The sequence below is a fragment of the Tamandua tetradactyla genome, chromosome 7 (assembly GCF_023851605.1).
Source record: "Tamandua tetradactyla isolate mTamTet1 chromosome 7, mTamTet1.pri, whole genome shotgun sequence".
In the NCBI taxonomy this organism is placed as follows: domain Eukaryota; kingdom Metazoa; phylum Chordata; class Mammalia; order Pilosa; family Myrmecophagidae; genus Tamandua; species Tamandua tetradactyla.
This window is the reverse complement of record NC_135333.1, coordinates 22,806,508-22,829,551: the sequence shown is the minus strand read 5'-3', so window position 1 is coordinate 22,829,551 and position 23,044 is coordinate 22,806,508. Positions and strand designations below refer to the sequence as shown.

General features: G+C 41.1%; 1 protein-coding gene and 1 pseudogene across 2 annotated transcripts in view; one reads left to right on the top strand and one right to left on the bottom strand.

Annotated features, from left to right (window-relative positions):
- TCP11L2 (t-complex 11 like 2) overlaps nt 1-6,842 on the bottom strand; it is a 55,306-nt gene extending 48,464 nt beyond the window's left edge. The window contains exon 1 of one of the 2 annotated variants that reach the window (XM_077168603.1): nt 6,636-6,842. The gene's annotated coding sequence lies outside the window, so the exon portion shown is untranslated. Of the gene's footprint in view, nt 1-735; nt 907-6,635 lie in introns of those variants that run through there. The other variant, XM_077168604.1, reaches the window with a different exon arrangement.
- Nucleotides 6,843-21,707: 14,865 nt separating this feature from the next.
- On the top strand, nt 21,708-21,804 carry LOC143643020 (U6 spliceosomal RNA; annotated as a pseudogene).
- The last annotated feature ends 1,240 nt before the right edge of the window (nt 21,805-23,044 follow it).

Genomic DNA, 23,044 nt, shown 5'->3' with positions numbered 1-23,044 from the left:
TTAGTTCAGGTTCGTCTCATAGTGGGTCCAGTGGATCCCTGGACCCATTCTGTAGTTATTTCCCCAGTTTCAGAATGTATAATTGGTATAGACAGACTGAGCAACTGGCAGAACCCCCACATTGACTCTCTAACTCTTGCAGTGAGGGCTAGTATGGTATGAAAGGCCAAGTGGAAGTCACTAGATGTACCCCTATCTAGCAAAATAGTAAATCAGAAGCAGTACTGGATTCCTGGAGGGATTGCAGAGATTACTGCCACTCTTAAGGACTTGAAGGATGCAGGGGTGGTGATACCCACCACATCCCTGTTCAACTCTCCTATTTGGCCTGTTCAAAAAACAGATGGGTCTTGGAGGATGACAGTGGATTATTGTAAGCTCAACCAGGTGGTAACTCCAACTGCAGCTGCTGTTCCAGATGTGGTATCATTGCTTGAGCAAATCAATATGTCCCCTGGTACTTGGTATGCAGCTATTGATCTGGCAAATGCTTTTTCTCAATAGCTATTAGTAAGGACCACCAGAAACAATTTGCTTTCAGCTGGCAAGGTCAGCAATATACTTTCACTGTCCTACATCAGGGGTATATCAACTCTCCAGCCCTATGTCATAATCTTGTCCGCAGGGAGCTTGATCATTTCTCCCTCCCACGAGACATCACATTGGTCCATTATATTGATGATATCATGTTGATTGGACCTAGTGAGCAAGAAGTAGCAACCACTCTAGACTTACTGGTAAGGCATTTGCACGTCAGAGGATGGGAGATAAATCCAACAAAAATACAGGGGCCTTCCACCTCAGTGAAATTTCTAGGTGTCCAGTGGTGTGGGGCATGTCGAGATATCCCTTCTAAGGTGAAGGGTAAGTTGCTGCATCTGGCCCCTATACAAACAAAAAAGAGGCACAATGCCTAGTTGGTCTTTTTGGATTTTGGCGACAACATATTCCACATTTGGGTGTGCTACTCCAGACCATTTATCGAGTAATCAGAAAAGCTGCTAATTTTGAGTGGGGACCTGAACAAGTGGAGGCTCTGCGACAGGTCCAGGCTGCTATACAAGCTGCTTTGCCACTTGGGCCGTATGATCCAGCAGATCCAATGGTGCTGGAAGTGTCAGTGGCAAACAGAGATGCTGTCTGGAGCCTTTGGCAGGCCCCTATAGGAGAATCACAATGCAGACCCTTAGGATTTTGGAGTAAAGCCTTACCATCTGCTGCAGATAACTACTCTCCTTTTGAGAAACAGCTTTTGGCCTGGTACTGGGCCTTAGTAGAGACTGAACACTTAACCATGGGCCACCAAGTTACCATGAGACCTGAGTTGCCTATCATGAGCTGGGTGTTGTCTGACCCACCAAGCCATAAAGTTGGGCATGCGCAGCAGCACTCTATTGTAAAATGGAAATGGTACATATGAGACAGAGCCAGAGCAGGTCCTGAAGGCACAAGTAAGTTACATGACGAAGTGGCCCAAATGCCCATGGCTTTCACTCCTGCCACATTACCTTCTCATTCCCAGACCAGAGCTATGGCCTCTTGGGGAGTTCCTTACAGTGAATTGACTGAGGAAGAGAAAACTCAGGCCTGGTTTACAGATGGTTCAGCACAATATGCAGGTTCCACCTAAAAGTGGACAGCTGCCAACATTATAACCCCTTTCTGGGGTGTCCTAGAAGGACAGTGGTGAGGGGAAATTCCCCCAGTGGGCAGAACTTTGAGCAGTGCACCTGGTTGTTCATTTTGCTTGGAAAGAAAACTGGCCAGAGGTGCGTTTGTATACTGACTCATAGGCTGTTGCTAATGGTTTGGCTGGATGGTCAGGGACTTGGAAAGACCATAAGTGGAAAATTGGTGACAAACAGGTCTGGGGAAGAAGTATGTGGACAGACCTTTCTGAGTGGACTAAACACATGAAGATATTTGTGCCCCATGTGAATGTACACCAGAGGGTGACTTCAGCAGAGGAAGATTTTAATAATCAAGTGGATAAGATGACCCGTTCTGTGGATACCAGTCAGCCTCTTTCCCCAGCAACTCCTGTCATTGTCCAATGGGCTCATGAACAAAGTGGTCATGGTGGTAGGGATGGAGGTTATGCATGGGCTCAGCAACATGGACTTCCACTTACCAAGGCTGACCTGGCTACAGCCACTGCTGAGTGCCCAATCTGTCAGCAGCAGAGACCCACACTCAGCCCCCGATATGGCACCATTCCATGAGGTGACCAGCCAACTACATGGTGGCAGGTTGATTACATTGGACCACTCCCTTCATGGAAGGGGCAGCGATTTGTTCTAACTGGAACAGACACATACTCTGGATATGGATTTGCTTTCCCTGCATGCAAACTTCTGCCAAAACTACCTTCCATGGCTTTTCAGAATGCCTTATCCATCATCATTGTATTCCACATAGCATTGCTTCTGATCAAGGAACCCACTTCACAGCAAATGAAATGTGGGAATGGGCACACGGTCATGGAATTCTCTGGTCTTACCATGTTCCTCATAATCCAGAAGCAGCTGGATTGATAGAACAGTGGAATGGCCTTTTGAAAACTCAATTACAGTGCCAACTAGGTGGCAATACCTTGAAAGCCTGGGGTAATGCTCTCCAGGAAGCTGTATATGCTCTGAATCAGCGTCCGCTATATGGTGCTGTTTCTCCCATAGCAAAGATCCATGGGTCCAGGAACCAAGGGGTGGAAATGGGAGTGGTACCACTCATTATTACCCCTAGTGGTCCACTAGGAAAATTTTCGCTCCTGTCCCTGTGACCCTGAGCTCTGCTGGTCTACAGGTTTTAATTCCAAAATGGGGAATGCTTCCTCCAGGAGAAACAACAATGATTCCACTGAACTGGAAGTTAAGACTGTCACCTGGTCACTTTGGGCTACTTATGTCACTGGATGAACAAACCAAGAAGGGGTTTACATTATTGTCTGGGGTAACTGACCCTGACCATCAGGAGGAAGTAGGACTGCAACTACATAATGCAGGTAAAGAAGAGCTTTCTTGGAATATAGGAGATCCCCTAGGGCGTCTTTTAGTACTACCATGCCCTGTGATTAAAATCAATGGAAAACTACAACAGTGCAATCCATGCAGGATTACCAATGGCTCTGAAACTTCAGGAATGAAGGTTTGGGTCACCCCAACAGGCAAAGAACCACAGCCAGCTGAAGTGCTTGCTGAAGGTAAAAAGAACATGGAATGGGTAGTGGAAGAAGGTAGTGATAAATATGAACTTTGACCATGTGATCAGTTACAGAAATGAGGAATGTAATGCTGTTTTGTCATGTTATACTATTTAAGTTGTAAGATATCAAGTTTAAGAATGAACATTACCCAAGGATTTGCACCCTATTCTGGAGAGATTTAATGTGTTTCCAGTTATACACAGGACAATTGAGTATTGTTAGATGAAAGAAAAAAAATGTGTGTTTTATTGTTTTTTATTTAGAAATTAGGTATGGTTTAAGGTGGTATGCATAGTTGCCAAGTTGACAAGGGGTGGACTGTCATGGTCAGGTTCATGTGTCAACTTGGCTAAGTAGTGGTTGGGCAAGTGCTGGCTTGTCTGTTGCAATGAAGACATTTCATAGAATTAAATCATGATCATGTCAGCTGCATCCACAGCTGATTCCATTTGTAATCAGCCAAAGGGGTGTGTCTTCTGCAATGAGTGATGCTTAATCTAATCACTGGAAGCCTTATAAGGAGGATTCAGAAGAGACTGTCTCTTCCTGTCTCAGCTGGTGAGCCTCTCCTGTGGAGTTCATCCAGACCCTCCACTGGAATCACCGGCTTCACAGCCTACTCTGCGGATTTTGGACTCCGTGTTCCCATGGTCACGTGAGACAGTTTTATAAATTTTATATTTGTGAGTGTTGCCTGTTGATTCTGTTTCTCTAGAGAACCCTAACTAATACAAGCAGCTAGCAAACTAGAACAGTGGCCTTAACCGACACCCTCACACACCAGATCTGAATTAGACATCCAGTGAATGAACAAATAAACCCATACTACTATTCATAAGACAACTTGGGTTCTCCTTGTCTTCTGCCTCATACTTTGATCCTATCACCATTATGTAGTCACTTTTAGTACTAGTTGTTGTCTGTATATCTGTCTCCTAATCGAATTTTAAACTGCTTGCAGGAAGGAGTTATATCCATTGATTAGCTCAACATACTTCCAATGCACCAGTAATTCGAACTAGCAAAGATAAACAGTTTCAGAGCTTAAAGAAAATTTTATTTTGTGTCTTTCCAACCTTCTAAAACTCACTGATAGCAAAAATTCACAGTACAATTATTGAGCGCTTATGATGATCCAGACCCATGCCAAGTACTTTAAATGTTTTATCTCTTAAACCCTCAAACCCTCATTGTATAATCTTGTTAGCTAAGATATTATTATTTCCACTTTACAGATAACCTGAGACTCAAGAGGTTAAATTACCTGCCCAAGGGTTCTCAGCAGTAGCAGAGGCATATCTCACATCCAAGCAGTGGATTCTCTAAACCCATGCTTTCTCGAGGCGGTGGATCCACTCCAGGACAGCTGGAGAAAATTTTGGTGTGCTGCTCATTCTTTCCACTTCCACTTTGCCAAATCTACCTATTATCATGTGGGCACTTGCACATGTGGTAGGTAGCAAGCTGGCCTTACCCTTCGGTGGCAGCCCAAGTACTAAATCAAAAAGGACATCACTGCAAGAGTACATTATCCAAAACAAGTCTCAACCACCTCACTAGAGTGACTGAAATTCTTCTACCAGAGAACCACCCATCCTTATGCCCTGCAGTAAAATCCTAATATAATGAAAAGGGTTAACTGCTTATAGCTAGTACGAGTCATGAACATTTTGGAGTTAATCATTCAGATTACCTATCAGGGCCCTGAGGAACAGAACCCATCCAGTGACCGTTAGGTAATAGAGAAGGGGAATTTCTAGTGGGTACCATCCTTTAACACCAGATCAAGTTCAGGTGCAAGGTCAAGCTTCTACATATGTGTGGTGCAGGACAGGGACTAAGAAATAGGACTGGAGCACTGAAGAAAAAAAATTTCTGAGGACATGAAAAATATTATCTTCTGCTAAATGCTACTTTAGAACCAGTCCCCAACAGCAGATTAAAAAGCTATTCACATGCAGCAAAGCAAAAAACCACAGAGCAGAGAAATATGTGTGCCTGTACCATTTTACTAGAGAATACTGGTCTTCATCAAAATTAGAACCAACAAAGAGCTAGATAAAAGCCAACAAGACAGTCATTGTCTAAAAAAGCAGATGTTCACAATGCTTGTGGCTTTACAGCATCAGGAAGAAGGATTTCTAGGCACTTTCATGCTTGAAAACACTTCTCCCCCACCCCTGGCTTGCCTGTTTTAACACCTGTGCTTCCCCCTCTGGGGCTCTCCACCCCTCACAGGCTTTGAAGTTGCTTCCACACATGACTGGGTATTTTCAGCCCAGGGTCACCCAAGTTAGGTCCCTAGAGGAAAAAGAAAGAGGCATGAGGGGGCCTCCTTATCTGGGAACCACTACTGATCATCTTATTACCCGATGACACGTAGAAAAAAGCAAGGTCTCTGACTGGGTTGAAGACCAAGGGTCCAACCTTGGGTGCTAAGGAACCTACTCCAGACAAGGATACCTCTTTTAGTTTCTTCGATGTTAAAGGGGACAACTATCTGCAATATTTCCCGAACTTCAGTCGTTTGGGGTCCACTCTTAACAACTGTTTCCACACTCCCATCTCCATCTATACTAAAATTTATCAAACGCTTTTCTTTATCTTAACTAGATTTTTATATTTAAAATACATTTGTTTTTAAAAGAAGCGTTATATCATTGTAAAATCACTGGTTTAATGGCATTGCTACATCTATACCTTCTAAAACCAACGAAAAGAAAGCACATAACTATGTTCTTTCACTACCAGTTAAAATCATCTCAGTTGCTCCGAGTGGTGTCACCAGAGTAGCAGCTCTGGGAAAAACAGCCATCCCTGAGAGGACCACAGTTTGAGCCCAAGCCTGGCTGGGATTTCTCCATCTCTTCCTTCGAACTGAGGGTAACACCGAGGGGGCAGGCGCGGAGTCTACACATCCCTCGCCCACGTCCTCCAGCCTCCCCTCCCCAACAGCAGCACGTTTCCTGTCAAAACAAACCCTTGGGGGAGGGGGCGACGGACGCAAGGACCGGTGCCCGGGAAACCCCGGCAACAAACCCCAAACACAAGCTGCAGGCCCTGCCCGGCCCCCACCCTCAGCCCTCGCCCCCTCCAGCATGGCCGGGGACGCGGGGCAGGAGGCGCCCCCTCCCGGAACCTTGATTGTGGGAAGCCGCTCGCGGCGCGGTCACTGGCACCCGCCCAGCGCGATACAAACAGCGACTGACCCCGCTGCCTTCCCAGCACGCGGGACGGCGGTTCGAGGTCAAACTAGGGGATCTGAGGGGGGACAAGGAACAGGGCTTTATCGCCCTTGACCCCGCCGTCCCACGACGCGGTTCCGAGGTGGCCGGGGGAGGCCACGGGATGCCCTGAGGGAGGTGTCGCCCTCGGCCGGCGCTGGCCCTTCACCTCCAAGCCCGCGATCCCCTCTCCCGGGATAGGTACGCACCAGGTCCGGCGACGAGACAGGCGAGGAGAAAGGCGACCGAATGACCTCGGGTCGGGGGGTGGGGCTCTGGGTTGTCCCCTCACCGATCACGGCACGACCACCACAAAAACTCACCAGCTCAACAACCCGCAGCCCCGCCTCCCCCCACGCGGCATTTAAAGGGCCGGAGGGCCTCCAGGGAGGCACACGGCGCGGCCATCGCGCCAACCGGTGAGCGCGGGGGCGACCGCACCGAGGAGAGGGAGGATTCCAGGACTTCTCCGGCTTCTAGAGACGAACACTCACAGATTTGATCGTTGACACACATAGTTTACCTCATGTTCGGATCACAGAGGCAAAGAACAGAATGGAACAGAGGGTTTCGGATGAGAGAGGGAGCGGTAACCCCCCGCAGACTGCAAGTGGTACCGCCCAGGGACTGATGGGGCGGAGAGAGATGTGTTTACGGAACTGTGGCAGCCGCGCTGCCGGGTGAACCCTGGAAGAGGAATCGGCCTGAGGGGTGTCTAGGAGACGGGGCGGGTCTTTGGTTGCCGGACCAAACCGCCCGCCGACCGGTTAGCAGAGCGATGGACTTTTCCGAAGCTAGGACGCTTCGACACGACGTTAAAGACTTTCGGGGTGGGGGTAGAACAGTTACTATCCCACACCCCTCATCCAAAGTGGATGCCCACACATCACACCGTCCACATATGCAGAGACAACCGAACCAATAACGTTGCAAGTGGACTTTCCCAAGCACGTGAACAACCAACCGTGTCACTTATATTTGTGTCTACACAACACGACTCCAGATTTTCACTTCTAGGGATGATTAGTTTCGGGAGATCACACCCACCCAGGCTCTCTGAAGATGTAAACTTCGTGTGTGTGCAAAAGATAAAGCGTCTTCCTCTAGTATTTGTGGCAGCACTATCTCTAGAAGTTTCTACATTGGTTAATGTAAATAACTAGTCCCTAGGAGGGGCATGGTGTGGTCAGGCCTACTGTTTAACTCTGGTTGTAGGCATGTGTCAAGGAGACAGAAAATAACTTACCCCATCTGTGCACATGAAAACCACCGTCCACATAAAAATACATCTTCTGCCAGGTGTAAATCGGTATTATTTGGGATACAGAAATGTAAATGAATTTTGTATAGACTGAAGTGTATTTGTTTAGTGCTTACACCCACATTTGGATTGTGGAGGCAGATTGGCCACTACTGTTCTGGAGAAAAACAGAAAGGCAACATTTTAAAGGAGGATAGAAAGTTAATTATAATAGGGGGAATATTTTAGTGGTTATAATATGGACTTACCTGATGTTCAAAGCCTGGCTCTGACATTTGCTACCCACCTGATTTTGGACACTTCGTTTAATCTTTCTCCTTTTCTTTAACATCTATAAAAATGGTGATTAAAAAAAAACAACCCATCCTTCATTGGGTTATGGAGGATGAAATGATGAAGTGAGATAAAACATGGGAAGTGGAATGTACTTAGCATAAGCACTCAATAAAAGTTGGCTATTAAAACTATTTGACAAACTAGTATGAGTAAATGCGGTTGGTGATTTCTATTAATTTGTATTTATATATTTTTATGCCACTTTCTCACCTCTTCTCCTAAAATACACAACTTGAGACAAATCAAGAGAGTAAAGAGAAAAAACCTGGTTGCCACTCATATTCTTTCATTTGAACATGACCTTATACCATTTGCTGAATAAGCAGCCAGGATGACAGAAGCCTCCAACTTTCAATCTTACCAAATAACAACCAGCACTGCAACAACTGCCATCACCACCCTAAAAATTCCACAATAGAAAAGAATAACCAAAAATATCCTCCCCAACTCCTGGAAACTGTGATAATGACACATTGCAGCATTGTTTCCCTTGTTAGCTTTGTAGGAACTTGTTATGTGTTGTGCAGGATGACAGACCTCAGAGCAGGTGAGCATGAGTCAGCATGGTTGGCCTGTCTATCTGGGTGAGCAGCTGCCTGACCCTAAACACAGCACTCATTCCCCACCCCACACCACCACCCCCCCCCCTTTTTTAAGGTGCATGGTCCGGGAATTGAACCCGGGTTTCCAGCGTGGAAGGCGAGCATGTATTACTGAACTACCCATGCACCCCATAGCACTTATTTTTAAAGCTGAAATATGTAACTCTCAAAGCCACAAGGACGCAATTTTTCGTCAAAGCTAGTGAGTCAAGTTTCAGGGCTTGGGTGAGAGAACCTATGCCAGGGGAAGTGCGGGGAAAAAAACTTGAGAAGAGGGAAGATAAATAACATTATTGACCCGAGATGGGAAAAACAAAAATCCTAGAAACACAATCTTCTGCTACTTCAAAGCTAAATAACTTGAAACACTTTGGTGTTTGGCCAACTGCTCTCAGCCTGGCTTGTGCACAAAACACTTTGAAAAAATAAAATACTGTAAAACATAAGACGGTCCCTTAAAAAACAGCCTTGTATTACATTTTTCTTCAGAGCTCAGTCAGTTATAGGATAAACTCCCCTTACTCAGGTTATGTTCATCACCTTCTTAAAAAAAAAAAGTTTGAAAAGGCAATCTCTTCAACAGTAAAATATTAGCCTTGTAGTTGAAGAGGCGTCATTTTCACACCGATTTTTCTAATTTGCCTTTTTTTGAACTATTTAGGGAACTCACAATAATGCAGTTTGCTTTCCCTCTATAAATTACAGAATAAACTAAATTTGATCTATTGCCCTTGGCAAATGATCAACAGCAGATCATAATTTTTTCTGGGTGAAGAAATATAGATACTTATTTTCTTTATACACACATCTGAGTTTTAAATTTTAATGAATTCTTGAAAAAAATCACAAATAACCCCAAAATTTAATTTTAATATTTATTTGCCATCTCTCAGCCACTTAATTTTTATAGTGGATCTGCATCTTGTGCTGATTTAATGTAATACAAATTCAGCTATACATATCTAGCTGGGATAGGGGAAGGAAGAGCACAAGAGAATAATTTAAACACTGTCAGTGAGTTTTGCCTCCTACTTTTCTCTATGGGAGTTATGAGATTGCTCTCCCAGGGCTGGCTTTCTGGCCATGCAAACTGTGCATTTGCACAAGACCTCACACTTGGAAGGATCTAGTGTTTGGTTTAAGCTCTGCTATTGCCATCAAGAAATTCTTAATAATCTTTGGATAAGGGGACCCACATTTTTATATTGCATGGGGCCTCACGAATTATGTTGCTGGTTCTAATCTCACCACCCAGAATGAGTCTAGTATCTAAAGATATATTTCCTTAATCTGTCCTCAAATGCAAATGTACTTAGTTGAAACAGATACCTGTTTCAATGTTGCAGTAAAACAGACAAGCAAAAAAATGGGCGTATTCCAGGTTTTATGGCCCATTTCAGGAATTTTCAAGACTAATTTTGACTGCACATGATTTTGACCTTATGCTCTCTCTTTAGAAACCAATCTATCACATAAGATATGACTCCACTCTAACCAGAAAAATGATTGAATGGGATCCCATCTCTTTATCTCCGCCCCCTACCCCCATCCCATCAAACTTGTAGTACTAAAGAGAGGGCTAAAATACAGTAAGGGAGAGAAAAGGCAATGGAAAGCAAAAAGAAGTTGGCCAATACGAAAACCACTGGTAATTGGTGACTAAAGATTCAAAAATGAAAAATACCAAAACAAAAAACGAATAAACAAAAAAAACCAGATAGTACCTCCTTGGTTGTTTGTTTTTTTTTTTTTTTTTTGTTCTCTTTTCCTTTGGTCTTGAAGATAAGGCAGATTTTGATCATTAAACAATCTGATCATTGATCAAAATGTTGGCGCTTGATCAATTCTCTAAAGCACAAAATCCAGTTTTACTCTTGACTTTACTGAATTAATAGAAAATTACAGGTTGTTTTCCATTGCAATCGCCTTTTCCTTCACACCTAGACACTGCCCCAGACCCTGACACCCTCACATACCAGAAAGACAAACATCCATAGTACCACCCACACTGACCCCTCCACTTACCTGGACACCACTGTTGTTCCCTGGGAAGCAAAAAAGGGAGTGAGAACCACCAGTGAGGACTACTCTGGGCAGGAAGTAGGAGGGACCAAGGAGAATTGAAGCTCAAAAGAGTGCCAATGAGAATTGGGAATTTAGGAGGCCAAAGTAGTAATGGCTTAATCACCAAGCCAAGCGGTCACTCTTCCCCCACTCACCCCTGGGTCAGTGGGCAATCATCTTCTTAATGGCTTCTTGGTCCTATTCAACTGTGGATAAACCTTTAGAGCCTCACTTTAAAAATCAAGTGAAATACCCATTGGAGTGGAGAAGAGCTTCTAAAAAAAGGTGCAAAACCTGGAGGACATAAAGGAAAAGGTTAAGAAATAAGAGTCTTCAGGTACAGTGTTCAACATAGAAACATGAGCTGTACAATAATGATTAAGGAGAAATATTATTTATGCTTTAGAGAGAACTTGCATTTTGAGGTTGAAAAATTGAAAGCCCTGAACATTCAGATGCCTGTACAGTAGCTTTTACCTGAGTTCCTGGAGATTTTAGAGGAAGGCATGCAAGGGCACTGAGGGTTTCTGACTGACTAAGGAATACTCAGTGACTCACTGAGTTGGCAGGTCAAGAATAGAAACCAGAAGAACTCATTTTATGGCTTCTCTCCGTAAACACACACACACATACACACACGTGCACACGCACGAGTGCTGTCATATGTAAAGTATTGCCTGCTGGCATGATTTCCATAAAAACATGTCAACCAGCATACCAGTGCTGTACCAATCAAATGCCCGAAGTATTTGTAATCACATTCCATCACACTAGAAGGTTGCCTGAACCAGGTATCAGGGTGGCTGTTCCTTCCGAAAACAGGCTTCCTCATATATATGCAGCAGTCAGAAGAAAAAAGTAAATTCCACTACAAGAAAATCCAAAATAAACAGGGCATTTCTATTGCTATTCTCTGAAAAGGACTCCTGAATGTGACCCTACTGGTATATCCGTTCAGCATAAGTGTTTATTATTTGTCAGTAAGAACCTTGTCTTAGTCTGTTGGGGTTCAGTGGCAGAATGATTACCTGCCATGCAGGAAACCAGGGTTTGAGTCCCGGCCCAAGCATATCCCAGTGAGAAAAAAAAAGAGAAAATGTATTTGAGTGAAAGTTGAGTAGAATGCAAGATATGTTGTATGAATCAAAACACGAGTTATTATTATTATGCTCTTGTGTATTAATTTAACAAATACAGTTTCAATAGTCCTTAGCAACTTGAAGTTCTGTGACATGTGACAATTTAAAATTCTGCCACAAAGAAAAAGTTTGAATCAACACTTTGGTATGTAGGAATTCATTTATTTAGCTAATGAGTAAGCCTAACAGGCACCTAGTATGGACATATCAATGTGAATATTGCTATTCTGTACCCAATATACCAATAAGTCAGGATCCGTTCTGGAAAACAAGGGCCCATCCTGGATAATTCAATAGATAGAATTTAATAAGGAGAACAAAATTATGCGTAAGTGGGAAGAGTTAAAAGTCCTATTATGGGACCCAACAGAGGGGTCTTGGCCAAGATGGCGGGTTAGCGGGGTGTGGGATTTAGTTTGTCCTCCAGAGCAGCTAATAAATAGCGAGGAACAGTACAGAACAACTGCTGGGGCCATGTCAGTGACCAAGACACACAGCGTACCCTAGTCTGGACCAGCTGGACTGGCTGTGAGCCCTCCCAGAAATGTGAGTTCCTCAAGCTGCAGCAGCTGGTGCCCCTCCCCCACAGGCTGCTTCCCAGAGAGGAAAGGAAAGAGACTTTGCCAGCAGCAGGGGCTGAGCACAACCAAACTCCAATTGTGGAATTAATGAACAAATTCTGACTACTAAAAATAGGCCCACAGCTCAGCTGAACCTTGAGTAAAAGCGAAGGTCACTGGTTTTTGCCCCGGCGCAGAGGGGGCAGGGCTGACAGAAAAAGAAAAAAAAAAACAGAGGTTTTTTTTGAATTTGAAAAGGTCTGGGTCCTGAAGGAAAGAAGGGGCACATAGGACCTGGAGATACACAGAGCAATGTACCAACTTAACCTCTTGATTGGCAAACCCTGAGGAATGGGGGTCCTGCTCTGAAAAGGATTTTTCTCTTTCGTTTTGGTGGCTGTGTTTCTATAGCTTGACTGCTCTTTGGATACAGCTGCAGGGCTTCTCAGGCTCCACTGCCAACAGGCATAGGCAGAATGAAGCTTGTTTGAATGTTTGTCTGGAGCCTGTGCCTTCCCCAGGAGAGGGGTGGGGCCCAGCTCAGGTGGATTCCCTCCCTGAAGGAGTTCAGACCCCAGGGTCTGGAAAAGTGAAGCGATTAAAACAAGACTACAATCTCTCCTGTCTCCACCATGCCCCCAGCAGGGAAAGTCTGCTGAAGTGAAAGGTACATCACCTTATACTGGTGGGACCTGCAGGCAGACAAGCACAACATACCATGCAGGATAGGAAAAATGGAGAGCTGAAGGCTTCATAGGAAAGCCTTTCAATCTGCTGGGTCTCACTCTCAGGGAAAACTGATGCAGGAGACTCTTTCCTCCTAATAGGAGGCTAGTTTCATCTGGGAAAATCTGGCTGGGGTCTATAGTACCTAAGTAGACCCTCCTGAAGGGGGATGAAATGCCACCATACAGGCAGGGCAAGAAACAAGAAAGCAAGAACTGAAAAATTCTTATCTGTTAAACAAAACCTGAGCCAGAGGTCCAGAATAAGCTGAACTGAACGTCAAAGAACAGAAAGACAACAAAGTCATCCAGTAAGAAAACTCTAGGTAAAAAAAAGTGAAAACATTCTCCAGAATAAACTAATTAAGGTAATTAAATGCCAGCAAAAAATAGTGAATCATCCTAGGAAAATTGAAGATATGGCCCAGTCAAAGAACAAACCAACAATTCAAATGAGATACAGGATTTGAAACAATTAATTCAGAATGTTTTAACATACAAGGAAAACCTCACCAAAAATCAAATCAGTGAATTGAGGAGGGATATAAAGAAGGCAAGGAATGAACAAAAAGAAGAAATCATAAGTCTGAAAGAAGAAATCACAGAAATTATGGGAATGAAAGACACAGTAGAAGAGATGAAAAAAACAATGGAAACCTACAATGTCAGATTTCAAGAGGCAGAAGATAGGATTAGTGAACTGGAGGATGAGACATCTGAAGTCTGACAAGCAAAAGAAAATATAGGGAAAAGAATGGAAAAAATATGAGCAGAGACTCAGGGAATTGAATGACAACATGAAGTGCATGAATATACACTTCATGTCCCAGAAGGAGAAAAGAAGGGAAAAGGAGTAGAAAAACTAATGGAGGAAATTATCACTGAAAATTCCCCAACTCTTATGAAAGACTTAAAATTATAGATCCAAGAAGTGCAGCATATCCCAAACAGAATTGCTCCAAATATACATATTCCAAGATACTTACTAATCAGAATGTTAGATGTCAAAGAAAAAGGGAGAATCCTGAAAGCAGCAAGAGAAAAGCAATCCATCACATACAGGGGAAGTTCAATAAGACTATGCATAGATTTCTCAACAGAAAACATGGAGGCGAGAAGTCAGTGGGATTATATATTAAATTACTAAAAGAGAAAAATTGCCAACCAAGAATTCTATATCCAACAAAGTTGTCCTTCAAAAATGAGGGAGAAGGGTGGGCCACGGTGGCTCAGCAGGTAAGAATGCTTGCTTGCCATGCCCAAGGATCTGGGTTCGATTTCCGGTGCCTGCCCATGTTAAAAAAAAAAATGAGGGAGAAATTAAAACATTTTCAGACAAAAAATCACAGAGAGAATTTGTGACCAAGAGACTAGCTCTGTAAGAAATACTAAAGGGAGCATTGGAGGCAGATAGGAAAAGACAGGAGAGAGAGGTATGGAGAAGAGTGTAGAAATGAAGTATATCAGTAAAGGTAAAAAGAAGGAAAATTAGATATGACATATAAAATCCAAAAAGCAAAATGGTAGAAGAAAGTACTGCCCACACAGTCATAACACTAAATGTTAATGGATTAGACTCCCCAATCAAAAGACATAGACTGTGGCAGAATGGATTAGAAAACAGGACCCATCTATATGCGGTCTACAGGAAATGCACCTTAGACCCAAGGATAAGTATAGGTTGAAAGTGAAAGGTTGGGAAAAGATATTTCATACAAATAACAATCAGAAAAGAGCAGGAGTAGCTATACTAATTTCCAACAAATTAGACTTCTTTTAAATGTAAAACAGTTAAAGAGAAGAAGAAGGACACTATGTGTTAATAAAAGAAACAATTCAACAAGAAGACATTAACAATCATAAATATTTATGCACCGAGCCAGAATTTTCCAAAAGGCAAACACTGAAAAGAGAAATAGACACATCTACCATAATAGCTAGAGACTTCAATTCCCTGTTCTCATCAATGGACTGAATACCTAGACGAAGGATCAAGAAAGAAATGAGAATTTGAATAATACAATAAATGAGCTAGACTTAACAGACATTATTAGAACATTACACCCCACAACAGCAGGATAAACCTTTTTCTCAAGTGCTTATGGATCATTCTCAAGGATAGACCATATGCTGGGTCACAAAGCAAGTCTCAATAAATTTTAAAAGATTAAAATCATTAAAAAACACTGTCATATTATAAAGGAATGAAGTTGGAACTCAATAATAGGCAGAGGGCCAAAAATTCACAAATATACGGAGGCTCAACAACACACTCTTAAACAACCAGTGGGTTAAGGAAGAAATTACAAGATTAATCAGTAAATTTCTCAAGGTAAATGAAAATGAAAACATGACATATCAAAATTTATGAGAATCAGCAAAGGCAGTGCTTTGCCTTAAAGGCCTATATCAAAAAATAAGAAATAGCAAAAGTTGAGGAATTAACTGTCCACTTGGAAGAACTAGAGAAAGAATAGCAAACTAACCCCAAAGCAAGCAAAAGGAAAGAAATAATGGAGATTAGAGAAGAAATAAATGAAATTGAGAATATGAAAACAATTGAGAAAACCAACAAAACCAGAAGTTGGTTCTATGAGAAAAAACAATAAGATTGATGGACCCTTAGCAAGGTTGATAAAAAGAAGAAGAGAGAGGATGCAAATAAATGAAATCAGAAATGGAAGAGGAGACATAACCACTGATGCCACAGAAATAAAGGAAGTAATGAAGGATACTATGAACAACCTTATGCTAATAAACTTGACAATGTGGATGAAATGGACAACTTCCTAGAAAAGCATGAACAACCAACATTGACTCGAGAAGAAATAGATGACCTCAACAAACCAATCACAAGTAAAGAAATTAAATCAGTCATTAAGAAGCTCCCCCAAAAGAAAAGTCCAGGACCAGATGGCTTCATATGTGAATTCTACCAAACATTCAACAAAGAATTAGTACCAATCATGCCCAAACTCTTAAAAAAATTTGAAGAGGAGGGAAAGCTACCTAACTCATTCTATGAAGCCAACATCACCCTCTATGAAGGCCAGACAAAGATATTACAAAAAAAAGAAAACTTCAGACCAATATCTCTTAAGAATATAGATGCAAAAATCCTCAATAAAATTCTTGCAAGTCAAATCCAGCAGCATATTAAAAGAATTATACACCATGACCAAGTAGTATTCATCTAAGTTAAACAAGGATGGTTCAACATAAGAAAATCAATTAATGTAATACACTGTCATGGTCAGAGACATGTGTCAACTTGGCCAAGTTGCAGTACCTGTTTATCTGGTTGAGCAAGTGCTGGCCTGTCTGTTGCAATGAGGACATTTCATAGAATTAGATCATGATCACGTCAGTTGCATCCACGGCTGATTCCATTTGTAATCAGCCAAAAGGGAATGTCTTCTACAATGAGTGATGCTTAATCTAATCATGGGAAGTCTTTTAAGGAGGATTCAGAGGAAACAGGTTTCATTCCTGCTTCAGGTGGTGAGCCTCTCCTGTGGAGTTCATCCAGACCCTCCATCGGAGTTGTTGGCTTCACAGTCTGCCCAGCAGATTTTGGACTCTGCATTCCCGGGGTCACGTGGGACACTTTTATAAATTTTATATTTGCAAGTTTTCCCTGTTGATTCTGTTTCGCTAGAGAACCCTAACTAATACATACACCATATCAACAAATCAAAGCAGAAAAATCACATGGTCATCTTGGTTGATGCAGAAAAGACATTTGACAAAATTCAACATCCTTTCCTGTTGAAAACACTTCAAAGGTAGGAATAGAAGGGAACTTCCTCAACATGATAAAGGGAATATATGAAAAACCCACAGGTAACATCCTCAATGGAGAAAAACTGAAAACTTTCCCCCTAAGATCAAGAACAAGACAAAGATATCCACTATCACCATTGTTATTCAACATCTTGTTGGAAGTTCTAGCCAGAGCAATTAGACAAGAAAAAGAAATAGAAGGCATCAAAATTGGAAAGGAACAAGTAAAACTCTCACTGTTTGCAGATGATATACTATATGGCAAAAACCTTGAAAAATCCACAGCAAAACTACTAGAGCTAATAAATGAGTACAGTGAAGTGGCTCATTTATTACAAGAACAACACTCAAAAATCTGTACATTTCTATACACTAGTAATGAACAATCTGAGGGGGATATCATGAAAAAAATTCCATTTACAATTGCAACCAAAAGAATAAAATATTTAGGATTAAATTTAACTAAAGAAACAAAAAACTTATACAGAGAAAACTATACGAAATTGTTAAAAGAAATCACAGAAGACCTAAATAGATGGAAGGGCATACCATGTTCATGGATTGGAAGACTAAATATAGTTAAGATGTCAATTCTACCTAAATTAATTAACAGATTCAATGCAATACCAATTAACGTCCCAAGAATTTACTTTTCAGAAATAGAAAAACCAATAAGCAAATTTATCTAGAAGGGCAGGGTGTCCCAAATAGCTAAAAGTATCCTGAGAAAGAAAAATGAAGTCTCATGCTACCTGACTTTAAGGTATATTATGAAGCTACAGTGGTCAAAACAGCATGGTACTGGCATAAAGATAGATATACTGACCAATGGAATCGAATAGAATGTTCAGATATAGACCCTCTCATCTATGGACAATTGATCTTTGATAAGGCAGTCAAGCCAACTCACCTGGAACAGAATAGTCTCTTCAATAAATGGTGCCTAGAGAACTGAATATCTATATGCGAAAGAATGAAAGAGGATCCATATCTCACACCCTACACAAAAATTAACTCAAAATGGATCAAAGACTTAAACATTAGATCTAAGACCATAATACTGTTAGAAGAAAATGTAGGGAAATATCTTAAAAATCTTATACTAGGAAGCAGTTTCCTAGACCTTACACCCAAAGCGTGAACACTGAAGAAAGAAAGAAAGAAAGAAAGAAATGGGAACTCCTCAAAATTAAACAGTTTTGTGCATCAAAGAACACCTTCAAGAAAGTAAAAAGACAGCCTACACAATGGGAGACAATATTTGGAAACGATATATCAGATAAAGGTCTAGTATCCAGATTATATAAAGCGATTGTTCAATGCAGCAACAAAAAAGACAGACAACCCAATTACAAAATAGGCAAAAGAGTTGAACAGACACTTCTCAGAAGAGGAAATACAAATGGCTAAAAGTCACATGAAGAGATGCTCAACTTCCCTAGCTATTAGGGAAATGCAAATAAAAACCACAATGAGATATCATCTCACACCCACCAGAATGGCCATTATCAATAAAACAGAAAATGACAAGTGCTGGAGATGATGTGGAGAAAGAGTTACACTTATCCACTGTTGGTGGGAAAGTCAAGTGGTACAACCGCTGAGAATGGCAGTTTGGTGGTTCCTAAGGAAGCTAAGTATAGAACTGCCATATGACCTGGCAATACCATTGATAGGCAGCTACTCAGAGGACATGAGGGCAAAGACACAAATGGACATTTGCACACCAATGTTTATAGCAGCATTAGTTACAATTGCCAAGAGATGGAAACAGCCCATATGTCCATCAACATATGAGTGGCTAAACAACTGTGATATATACATATGATGGAAAATTATGCAGCTTCAAGGCAGAATAAAATTATGAAGTATGTAACAACATGAATGGACCTTAAGTACATTATGCTGAGTGAGATTAGCCAGAAACAAAAAGACAAATACTGTATGGTCTCATTGATATTAACTAACATTAATGAATGAACTTGGAGAATTTCAGCTAAGAACAGAGGTCATCAAGAGATAGAAATAGGGTAGATATTGGGTAATTGGCAGTGAAGGAATACAGATTGTACAATGGGACTGATCGTAAAAATTCAGAAATGGATAGCATAATACTACCTAACTGTAACACAATAATGTTAGAACACTGAATGAAGCTGAATGTGAGAATGATAGAGGGAGGAGGCCTGGGGGCACAAATGAAATCAGAAGGAAAGATATACAATGAAGACTGAGATGGTATAATCTAGGAATGCCTAGAGTGTATAATGATAGTGACTAAATGTACAAATTTTAAAAATGTTTTGCATGAGGAAGAACAAAGGAATGTCAATACTGCAGGGTGATGAAAATAGATGGTAATTAATATTTTAAAACTTTAACTTATGTGTGAGACTAAAGCAAAAAATATTTATTTGGTACAAAATTTATATTTTGACTAGTGCATTTCCTAATATAACTTATGTGGACAGCTTAACTGAACACCATAAGTGCATGGAACCTTAAGTAGGGCATGAGATTTTGTAGGTTTGTCCAGAGTGATGCCTCGATAAATCCCAGAAAGATTTGAACAGTGAGTAAAAAGTATTTGCAAAGTCCTCTTGGGGGAATGATGAGAAAGGGGGAAAACTCAACTTACACAAGTGGAGAATTCTTGATATTCTCACAAGCAGTGGGGACAACCAAAGCAATAGTCTGAGCCCCCAATCTTGGGGTTTGTTCATATGAAACTTGACCCTTCACAGGATAGGCTAAGCCTACTTAAAATTAGGCTTAAGAGTCACCCCCAAGAGAACCTCTTTTGTTGCTCAGATGTGGCCTCTCTTTCTCACCCAAAACAAGCAAACTCACTACCCTCCCTTCTCTACATGGGACATGACTCCCAGGGGTGTGGGCTTTCCTGGCAATGTGGGACAGAAATCCTAGAATGAACTGGGACTCAGCACCAAGGGATTGAGAAAACCTCGACTGAAAAGTGGAAGAGAAAAATGAGACAAAATAAAGTATCAATGGCTGAGAAATTTCAACCAGAGGTGAGAGGTTATCCTGGAGGTTATTCTTATGCATTAAATAGATATCACCTTGTTATTTTAGTTACGACATAACAGAGGTTGGAGGAAACTGCCTGAAAGTGTAGAGCTGTGTTCCAGTAGTCATGTTTCTTGAAGATGATTGTATAATGATATAGCTTTCACAAGGTGACTGCATGATTGTGTGTCTGATGCTTCTTTTATCTACTTTATGGACAGATGAGTAAAATTTATGGATTAAAAATAAATAAATAATAGGGGGAACAAATGTTAAAATAAATTTAGTAAATTGAAATGCTGGTGATCAATGAAAGGAAGGGGTAAGGGGTATGGTATGTATGAATTTTTTTCTGTTTCCTTTTTATTTCTTTTTCTGAATTGATGCAAATGTTCTAAGAAACAATCATGATGATGAATATACAACTATGTGATAAAAAAAAGAATGTTCATATTGTATGTTGAGTGGTTTTATTAATAAAAATTTTTTAAAGTCCTATTATGGGATTGTGAAACAACCTAGATATTAAATTAGTTGGAAGCTGTACCATCCCTAGGGTGAAAGGTATAAAGGGACAAAAGCAGACCCTGGAGATCAAGACAACCCAGCAGAAGCTGAGACCACTGAAGGAGGGACTGATAAGCAGAAAGCAGAACCATAGAGGAGAACAGCCACCACAAGAGATGTTTTTTTCAAGTGGGGAGGCAGAGAGGAAAAAGAAGGAGTGTGGTGTTGAATGCAGCTTCTCTCTTCCCAACCTCCTATCTCCCTCCAGGGCCACTCATTAGTCAAACTAGGTTGAAGCCTTTGACGAGGGATCAAAAACCTCAGACAGAGGGTAGCAGAGAAAGGGGAGAAAAAGGAGCCTAAGTACAAGCAGGGAAATAACCAATATAGTAAGTATTATTAAGAGTAGTAAAAGAATCATTTACAGTTTTAAAAAAGTTATATCTGATTTCATTTTACTGGAGAACTATGTTCTAGGTTGGCATTTGCTAGTTGGGGTATTCAAGAAATATCCCAAGAAAATATCATGGGTCTGTGTTTTAGTTTGCTAAAGATTCCAGAATGCAATATACCAGAAATGGAATGGCTTTTAGAAGGGAATTGATTAAGTTACAAGTTTACAGTTCTAAGGCCATGAAAATGTCCAAACTAAGGCATCCAGGGAAAGATAGCTTGGCCCAAGAAAGGTGTGTGGGTCTGGAACTCCTCTCTCAGCCACGAAGTCATGTGACTGGCATCTGCTAGGGGTCCTTGGCTTCTCATTTCTAACAGCTTCCCTGGGGGTGTTTTCCTTCTTCATCTCCAAACATGTAGGTCTCATGTTGGCATTACTGGAGCTTTTTCCAAAATGGTTCCCTCTTAAAGGACTCCAGCAAGCAACCCCGCCTTGAATAGGTGGAGGCACGACTCCATGGAAACCACCTAATCAAAAGGTCCCACCCACAATTGAGTGGGTCACATCTCCATGGAAACTACTTAATCAAAGCAATTCCATCTAACAATATTGAATGAGGATTAAAGAACATGGCTTTTCTGGGGTACACAATAGTTTCAAACCAGCACAGTTTGCAAGAATTCTTCATTCAACGATTTATCATTCATAAAATTAGCAACTACTGATTAGGTACCTAGTTTGTCCTAACTGCTTGGAAAAAAAAATGTTGAATGAGATACATGCAATTCTTATTCATTATAGTACAATGTTTGACACTTAGGAGGCACTTGGTAGAATCTTATTTCATAAATAACTCTATAAATGAATAAAGAATATATTATCCGTGCTTAATCTAAAAGCACATTTACTAAAATTGGAACGATACAGAGAAGATTACCATGGCTCTAGGATGACACAAATTCGTTGTGTTCCATATTTTTTAACTAACATTAATGATCAAACTCTGAGAGTAAAATTTGAGAGCATAGGTTATCAGGAGGTAGAAAGAGGGAAGAGATTGGGCAATTGATGTTTAAAGAGTACATAATGTTTAATAAAGTGCATTCATTTGTTAAACTGCCAGAATGCAATATACCAGAAATGGGACGGCTTTTAAAAAGGGAATTTAATAAGTTACAAGTTTATAGTTCTAAGGCTGAGAAAATGTCCAAACTAAGGCGCTAACAAGAGTTTACATTCACTCAAGAAAGGCTGATGCCACCTGAAACACCTCTAACAGCTGGGAAGGTATGTAGCTGGCATTTGCTGGCCCCTTACTCCTGGGCTGTGTTGCTTTCAGCCTCTGTTCCTGTTGGGGGTTCCTTACTTGGCTTCTTGGGGGCTGGCTTTCATTTCTTGGCTTTCCTGGGCTCTCTTCAGGTTCTGGCTTGCTCAGCCTCTTATGGGAAGGCACATGGCAACTTCTGCAGGGCTACCTGTGTCATTTGTCAGTCTGAAGCAGCTTTTCCCCAAGTGTCTACATATGTGCCGGCTCTATAATTTTTCCCTCTTTTAAAATGTTTCCCTCTTTTAAAGACTCTAGTAAACTAATGAAGACCCACCTTGAACGGATGGAGTCACATCTCCAACTAATCAAAAGTTTACACCCACCATTGGGTGTGCCACATCTCTGAGGAAATAATTTAATCAAAAGTTTCTGCCCTACAATATTGAATCAGGATTAAAATATGGCTTTTCTGGGGTACATAATACTTTCAAACAGCATATAAGTTTTATTTTAAAGGTTCAGAAAAGGATAGCACAATACTGTGTGATGGTAACACAATATTGTGAGTGTAATTGACAAAGCTGAGTGTGAGTATGACTGAAAGAGAAGGGCTAGGGTTGTGTATGTCATCAGAATGAAAGCTAGAGGATAAAAACTAGGGTTATATAATTTAGTGAAATGTAGAGTGGACAATGATAGTGGTTAATTGTACAAATATAAGAAAGTTTTTACATGGACTAGAACAAATGTTATGTCATTTATGTCACAACGTGGTATAATAATAGGATGGTATATGAGAAAAAATACAATTAATACAGCTCAGGTCCATAATTAACAACAACATTGTACTAGTTTTCATTAATTGTAACAAAGACACTAGAAGAAAGTTAAGTGTCAATAATAGAGGGATATAAGGGTTATGGGATTTTTTTTTCCAGAAGAAATGAAAATGT